Source organism: Lithobates pipiens, unplaced genomic scaffold, assembly GCF_037356315.1.
Source record: "Lithobates pipiens isolate NorthernLeopardFrog02 unplaced genomic scaffold, aLitPip1_a1.2 Scaffold_1, whole genome shotgun sequence".
Lineage (NCBI taxonomy): Eukaryota > Metazoa > Chordata > Amphibia > Anura > Ranidae > Lithobates > Lithobates pipiens.
In genome coordinates, this window is record NW_027507685.1 from 86,134,621 (window position 1) to 86,143,052 (window position 8,432).

The 8,432-nt window shown below is 46.1% G+C and overlaps 2 pseudogenes; both read right to left on the reverse strand.

Moving 5' to 3' along the window:
* Window positions 1-71: 71 nt before the first annotated feature.
* LOC143989965 (5S ribosomal RNA) lies at window positions 72-190 on the reverse strand (annotated as a pseudogene).
* Window positions 191-885: 695 nt separating this feature from the next.
* LOC143989985 (5S ribosomal RNA) lies at window positions 886-1,004 on the reverse strand (annotated as a pseudogene).
* Between the last annotated feature and the right edge of the window lie 7,428 nt (window positions 1,005-8,432).

An 8,432-nucleotide genomic window follows, 5' to 3' on the forward strand; every position in this document is an offset into this window, starting at 1 on the left:
TGACAAACGCCAAGATGGTCGCCTTGAGAAACAAGTGAAAAAAACAGGTCAAAGCCAACAACATAAAAAGAAGCCTATGGCGCCTGGTATTCCCAGGCGGTCTCCCATCCAGGTACTAACCAGGCCCGACACTGTTTAGCCTCTGAGATCAGACGAGATTGGGCGCTTTCAGGGTGATGGGGCCGTAGGTGATCTCTTTGTGCACTCTCAACCCTCTTGTTAAAGGCCAAGATGGTCACCTTGGGAAACAAGCGAAAATAAACAGGTCAACGCCAACAACATAAAAAGAAGCCTACGGCACCTGGAATTCACAGATGGTCTCCCATATAGGTAATTAACCAGACCGAACACTGCTAGGCCTCCGAGATCAGATGAGATTGTGTGCTTTCAGGGTGATGTGGCCATAGGTGTTCTATTTAGACACTCTCAACCCTCTTGACAAATGCCAAGATGGTCATGTTTGGAAACAAGTGAAAAAAAACAGGTCAACGCCAACACCATAGACCCTGGCGGTTTGCCATCTGACCCAGACCCTGCTTAGCCTCTGAGATCGGGCACTTTCAGGGTGATGTGACCTTAGGCGAACGCTTCGGGACATACTCAAAACCCTTGACAGATGCTAAAATGGTCACCTTGGGAAACAAGCGAAAGAAAAACAGGTCAAAGCCAACAATATAAAAAGATTCCTATGGCACCTGTAATTAGGTACTATCCAGGCCGGACCCTGCTTAGCCTCTGAGATCAGATGAGATCGGGCGCTTTCAGGGTGATGTGGCCGTAGGAGATTTCTTTGGGCTCTCTCAGCCCTCTTGACAAATGCCAAGATGATCACCTTGGGAAACAAGCGGAAAAAAAAACCATGTCAATGCCAACAACATAAAAAGAAGCCTACGGCACCTGGTATTCCCAGTTGGTCTCCCATCCAGTTACTAATCAGGCCCGACAATGCTTAGCCTCCGAGATCAGACAAGATCAGGCACTTTCAAGGTGATGGGGCCATAGGCAATCTCTTCGGGCACTCTCAACCATCTTGACAAACGTCAACATGGTCATCTTGGGAAACAAGCGAAAAAAAACAAGTAATTGCCAACATTGGAGGCTAAGCAGGGTTGGGCAATCAGTTTCCTTGCCTGAAATAGGCATCTCAGAACTGCCATCTGGCTGCTTCCCGGGTTTCCAACTCCTTCAACTAATCCCAGGAGACAATACTTCGCCTCCATCCCGGCGGAGGTTCCAAACACCCGATCAATGGTTCCTGTCACCTCCGTCCAGTAGCGGATCAACTTCGGGCATCTCCAAAACATGTGCATCATGTCTCCCCCCATGTTCCCGCACCGGGGCAACTTGCGTCCGGCCTTTTGGCCAAATTGAAGAAAAGTTTACGAGGAGCATAATAAGTTCTATATAATAAGAACAAATGTGACATCCTCTGAGAGGAGAGGCACAATTGACCACAGGCAGGATTCCTGTGGCCAATTATAGCTCAGGGGGGTTTAGTACACACCCCACACTATATAAGGCCGCCAGTACGTCGGCCTTGTATAGTGTGTTGCGGCGGTCAGGGAAAGAGGGCGATAGGCAGGGACAGTGTCTTTACTGCTTGGGAACCTAGCACTTTTACAGTGTGTGTTGTGTGCCTCCTGCACAGTACACACCTGAAGCTATCCTTTATTACTGGTGTTCAATTTCTGCAATACAGGCATCTGCAGTGCAGAAGTTAGAGTGGGTGTTGTGTGCCTTCTGCACAGTATACACCCGAAGATACCCCTTATTGCTGGTGTTCTGTTTCTGTAATACAGGAACCTAGCACTTTTACAGTGGGTGTTGTGTGCCTCCCATGCTTGTCCTTATTTTCGCCAGCTGGACGTGTTGAGCCACATCATGCCGAACACTTGGTCGGATGTGGAAGACCAAGCCCTCCTAATGCTCCTCATCCTCTCTCACCCAGGCTCAGGGTACTAGCCTGTGTTCTGTATACACTAGGCTTTCTTCTGTGTACCCTAGCCTCTCTTTATACTCGCCTGTCGTTTATGTACACTAGACTCTTTGTTTACCTCATAAATGGCAGTGTATATAGAAGGTAGGCTAGTTTATACAGAAAACCGGTTGGGTATACAAAGTATGTATTTTATTTAGATGGCAGGCTATTGTATACAGAGAGGCTAGAGAATAAAGAAGACAGGCTAGTGTATACAGGACACAGCCTGTCGTTTATGTACACTAGACTCTTTGTTTACCTCATAAATGGCAGTGTATATAGAAGGAAGGCTAGTTTATACAGAGAGGCTAAGGTATACAGAAGGTAGGCTAGATTATACAGAGAACAGGTTGGGAATACAAAGTATGTATTTTATTTAGATGGCAGGCTATTGTATACAGAGAGGCTAGAGAATAAAGAAGACAGGCTAGTGTATACAGGACACATGCTAATGTATACAGAAAACAGGCTTGGTTATAGAGAGAGACTGAGACTATTATATTCAGAAGAAAAGCTAGTGTATATAGAGAGGCAGGCCGGGGTATACAGAGAGGCTAGTGAATACAGATAGGGTGATGTATACAGAAATGCTAGTGTATACAGAGAGGCTAGAGTATACAGAGAGGCTAGTTTAAAGAGAGGCTAGTGTATACAGAATACAGACTCGTGTATGCAGATAGGCTTGAGTATACACAGATGCTAGAGTAAACAGTGAGGCTGGGGTACACAGAGAGGCTAGTTTAAAGAGAGGCTAGTATATACAAAGATGTTAGTGTATATAGAGAGGTTAGTGTATAGAGAGAGTCAAGTGTATACAGATAGGACAGAGCATATAGAGAGACTAGTGTATACAGAAGACAGGCTTGGGAATACATCAAAGCTGACAGTGTATACAGAAAACTGGGTAGTGTATACAGAGAGTCTAGTGGGTACAGAAGACAGGCTGGTGTATTCTAGCTAGTTTTTACAGTCTAGTGTATACAGAAGACAGGCTGTTGGTATACAGAGGGTTTAGTGTATTCAGAGAGTCTAGTGTATACAGTCGGCGAGTGTATACATAAGACTGGCTAGTTCACACAGTGTTTACAGAGATGCAAGGGTGTACAGAGAAGCTAGTATATATAGAAGACTACAGCATACAGAAGAAAGGCTAGTGAATACAGAATACAGACTCGAGTATTCAGATAGGCTTGAGTATACAGAGATGCTAGAGTAAACAATGAGGCTGGGGTACACAGAGAGGCTAGTTTAAAGAGATAATAAACGTTTCCACTGTTTGACTCTATTTTCTGTATTACTTCTTTTTCTCCACCTTAACTGTCACCGTTAAAACACAGTGACAAAACATTTCTTTATACCGCAGCAAAATGTGAGAAAAGCAGTGTAAGCCATATGCCATATGCTTCAGAAAATTAATGTACCGCTTTTAAATCCATATCAATTCCACATAACCGTGAACCGTCTTACAATTTTAACATTTACTGATAGCAATTACCGATTATTATCAGTGATATTACATTATGACTATACCAGTGGAAAAGGACCGCGTAATGAAACTGTGAAATTAATCATAATCTCAGAGTTAACTTAGCTGATAAATGTACGATTTACACAACGATTTACTCAACGATTTAAACTTAGATTTTTTCAAGCTAAGTCAATTTAATCTTAAATAATTTATACTATATTCTACTGTACTCTTAAATTATGTACTTTTGTTCTGTATTTAAGCCGTGCTCATATCCTCTCTGCATACACTAGCCTCACTGAATTCCCCGGACTGTCTTCTGTATACACAAGCCTATCTGTAAAAAATAGCCTGCCTTTTGTACTCATTAGCCTCTCTGTATAAACTAGCCGGTCTTCTGCATACTCTAGCCTCTCTGTGTAACACAGTCTCTCTCTGGATTCCCTAGCCTCCATCTCTGCATACCCAGGACCTTCCTCTGTATAATCTAGCCTATCTGTATACACTAGCCTGTCTTTTGTACAAATTAGCCTCTCTATAGCCGGTCTTCTGTATACACGAGCCTCACTGTCTACTCTTGGTTGTCTTTTGTATACACTAGCATCTCTTTATACATTATCTCACTGTATACCCAAGGCTCTCTGTATACACTAGTCCGCCTGTATACACTAGCAAGTCTGCATACACTAGCCTCTCTTGTAACCCAACCTCTCTCTCTGTATACCCTAGCCTCCATCTCTGCATACCCAGGACGTTCGTCTCTATAATCTAGCCTATCTGTATACACTAGCCGGTCTTCTGTAGACATTAGCCTCCCTGTATAAACTAGCTGGTCTACTATATACACTAGTCCGTCTGGATACACTAGCAAGTCTGCATACACTAGCCTCTCTGTGTAACCCAGCCTCTCTCTCTGTATACCCTAGCCTCCATCTCTGCATACCCAGGACGTTCTTCTCTATAATCTAGCCTATTTGTATACACTAGCCTGTCTTTTGTACACATTTGCCTCTCTGTATAAACTAGCCGGTCCTCTGTATACACTAGTCCATCTGTATACACTAGCAAGTATGCGTACTCTAGCCTCTCTCTCTGTATACCTTAGCCTCCATCTCTGCATACCCAGGACGTTCTTCTGTATAATCTAGCCTATCTGTATACACTAGCCTGTCTTTTGTACACATTAGCCTCTCTGTATAAACTAGCCGGTCTACTGTATACACTAGTCCATCTGTATACACTAGCAAGTCTGCATACTCCTGCCTCTCTGTGTAACCCAGCCTCTCTCTTTCTGTATACCCTAGCCTCCATCTCTGCATACCCAGGACGTTCTTCTGTATAATCAAGCCTATCTGTATAAACTAGCCTGTCTTTTGTACACATTAGCCTCTCTGTATAAACTAGCCGGCCTTCTGTATACACTAGTCCGTCTGTATACACTAGCAAGTCTGTGTAACCATAGCCTCCATCTCTGCATACCCAGGATGTTCTTCTGTATAATCTAGCCTATCTATATACACTAGCCTGTGTTTTGTACACTTTAGCCTCTCTGTATAAACTAGCCGGTCTTCTGCATACACAAGTCTCTCTGTATACCCTTGGATGTCTTTTGTATACACTAGCTGCTCTTTATACATTAGCTCTCTGTATACCCAAGCCTCTCTGTATACACTAGTCCGTCTGTATACACTAGCAAGTCTGCATACACCAGCCTCTCTGTGTAACCCAGCCTCTCTCTCTGTATACCCTAGCCTCCATCTCTGCATACCCAAGATGTTCTTCTCTATAATCTAGCCTATTTGTATACACTAGCCTGTCTTTTGCACACATTAGCCTCTCTATATAAACTAGCCGGTCTTCTGTATACACTAGTCCGTCTGTATACACTAGCAAGTATGCATACTCTAGCCCAGTGATGGCGAACCTTGGCACCCCAGATGTTTTGTAACTACATTTACCATGATGCTCCACTACACCGCAGAGTGTATGAGCATCATGGGACATGTAGTTCCAAAACATCTGGGGTGCCAAGGTTCGCCATCACTGCTCTAGCCTCTCTCTCTGTATACCCTAGCCTCCATCTCTGCATACCCAGGACGTTCTCCTGTATAATCTAGCCTATCTGTATACACTAGTGTATACAGACGGACTAGTGTATACAGAGGACCGGCTAGTTGATACAGACAGGCTAATGTGTACAAAAGACAGGCTAATATATACAGATAGGCTAGATTATACAGAAGAACGTCCTGGGTATGCAGAGCGCTCAGCTTCAAAGTATGGCCAACGTGAGTAATATGAGGGACACTCCTCACCCCCGCCCCCACCTACCAGATCTGACTTTCATCCCCTTGCCCTCTCTGCCCCGGTCATCTGGTGGCAGTTTTATGCACTCTCTGGCCCCCACCCATTCATAATCCTTACCGACCTTTCCTTCCGCTGCTCACAGGAACACACTGGATGACTTGTCTAATTAACCAACTTGTATAAGACACCGCTATCCTCCTGTCTGACACCGGTCCCCATTGGAGGCTTTACCCCTCACTGTTTGGGTGGTCCCTGCCTCCCCCTGGATGCTCCACATATACCCCGACGACATTGTCCGAGGGGCACCACTTGACAGGACACGGGGCTGTCATGCCGATGGCATCTCCCATTGGAGGAAGGGATGATGGCCCCAACCCCTTGGCAGCAGGTTCTTTCATGTACAGACCAGGGCGGCTCATCTTCCCTTTTGGAGTCTTGACTTTAGAGGGGGGAGTTGCACTTTGGGGGGGGTCTGAGTTATACCTAGTGAGCTGTACTGGAAGGGCTTGACATTCCCGCATATGTGTCCCCTCACCCTGGTTGCGCCCATCACCCCCCCCTCTGGCCCCCACCTACTCTTTGCCGACATTGCCTTCTGCAGCTTTCGGGGACCCTGGATGACTTATTTATTGAGCCTTTTGGTACGAGACACTGCTTCCCTCCAGTGTGACTCTGGACCCCCCTGGAGGATTTACCCCTTACTGTTTGGGCAGTCCCAGTCTCCCTCTGGATGCTCTACACAGCCCCCGATGGAGATGCAGGAGAGACACTAATTGGCGGGCCCCAGGACTGCTGCTCGGGTGAAGTCTCCCGTTGGATGGAGGGATGGTGGCCCCAGCCACTTGCCTGCCAGATTTTCCATGCACCGACCAGGGCTGCTCCTCTTTCATCTTGATGTGGTGACCATGGAGGGGAGGAGTTGAAATTTATGGGGTCCGGGTGGTTGCTGGTGGGAGTGCGGTAAGGAGAGGACAATCTGCCAAAGGGAGAACGCATTTGTTCGGGGACTGCATGTACTTTTGGGGTATGGGGCGGGGGTGGTGGATCCCATTCTGTCATGCCTTTTCTGTTGTGATGGGCTCCCTCGTGCATGCCTACGTTTAGGGGGAGCCGAGGAGACCCCTCAGTGCTGACAGTTATATGCTCTACCTCTGTTTTGATTATACTATTGTTTTTTGGTTCTATGATGTTACTGATTGTCTTTTATTTGCATACCGGTATCAGACGTGACATTTACCACTGCCGGGACTGGGGGGACTAGGATTCGGGGGCTCCCTCTCCAACCTGTCTACCCACCAACCCAAGTAGGACAGCTCTTTAAACCCAGTGTACATCTGGTAAGCGCTATAGCATAATTGTGCTGTTTTAGTATACCCTTCCTGTACTATTGAGTGCGGACAACCTTTAATTTCCCTCTCCCCCTGGGGTTGAGGTGCCCGGCCTATTTTTCCCCTTACCTTTCCTTCCATTTGCCCTTCCTTTCTCCCCCTTAGTTCCCGCCATCCATTACCTACCCAAAACCTACCTTGGTTCAACTTTCTTTGCTTTTCTCTGACGTCCCCCACCCCCTCCCCGAGGAGCGATGGCAGACTCAGTCAAGGTCACCTCTCTAAACGTTAAGGGACTGAACTCCCCTGAAAAACGGTGGATCCTCCTGTGAGAACTGAAGACTTCCTGTACTGATGTGGCCTTTATACAAGAAACACATTTTAAAAATACTAGCCTCCCCTTTCTATGGTCGAGATCCTTCCCTAAGGTCTACCACTCTACTAACCCCTCCTCTAAGACCAAGGGAGTCTCCATTCTAATCTCTAGCAGGCTCCCCTGGGTTCTCCAGGATTCTCTGGTGGACCCTGGAGGCCGATATCTTTTTCTTAGGGGCCACATTGGAGAGCGCCTTTTTACATTTGCCACTGTGTACGCTCCCAATGATCACCAAGACACGTTCCTTAGAACTACCCTGCACAGATTATGTGACTTTCGGGAGGGCCAGTTGATATTAGGTGGGGACTTTAATGTCCCCTTTCGCCATCGGTTGACACTTCTGCCTCTTGCTCCTCGCTCCTCATTTCCTCTAGAAAGCGGATTACTAAGTGTTTACTGAATGACCAATTAGTTGATGTCTGCAACACTCTGGGGAAAGGGACTACTCTTTTTGCTCTTCCCCTCACAAATCATACTTGAGGATAGACTTCTTCTTGATTCCACATGACCAACTGCACTTGGTGAGCTCTTCCTCCCTAGCCTCCATCTCTGCATACCCAGGACGTTTTCCTGTATAATCTAGCCTATCTGTATACACTAGCCTGTCTTTTGTACACATTAGCCTCTCTGTATAAACTAGCCGGCCTTCTGTATACACTAGTCCGTCTGTATACACTAGCAAGTCTGTGTAACCCAGCCTCTCTCTCTGTATACCCTAGCCTCCATCTCTGCATACCCAAGATGTTCTTCTGTATAATCTAGCCTATTTGTATACACTAGCCTGTCTTTTGCACACATTAGCCTCTCTACATAAACTAGCCGGTCTTCTGTATACACTAGTCCGTCTGTATACACTAGCAAGTATGCATACTCTAGCTTCTCTCTCTGTATACCCTAGCCTCCATCTCTGCATACCCAGGACGTTCTTCTGTATAATCTAGCCTATCTGTATACACTAGCCTGTCTTTTGTACAC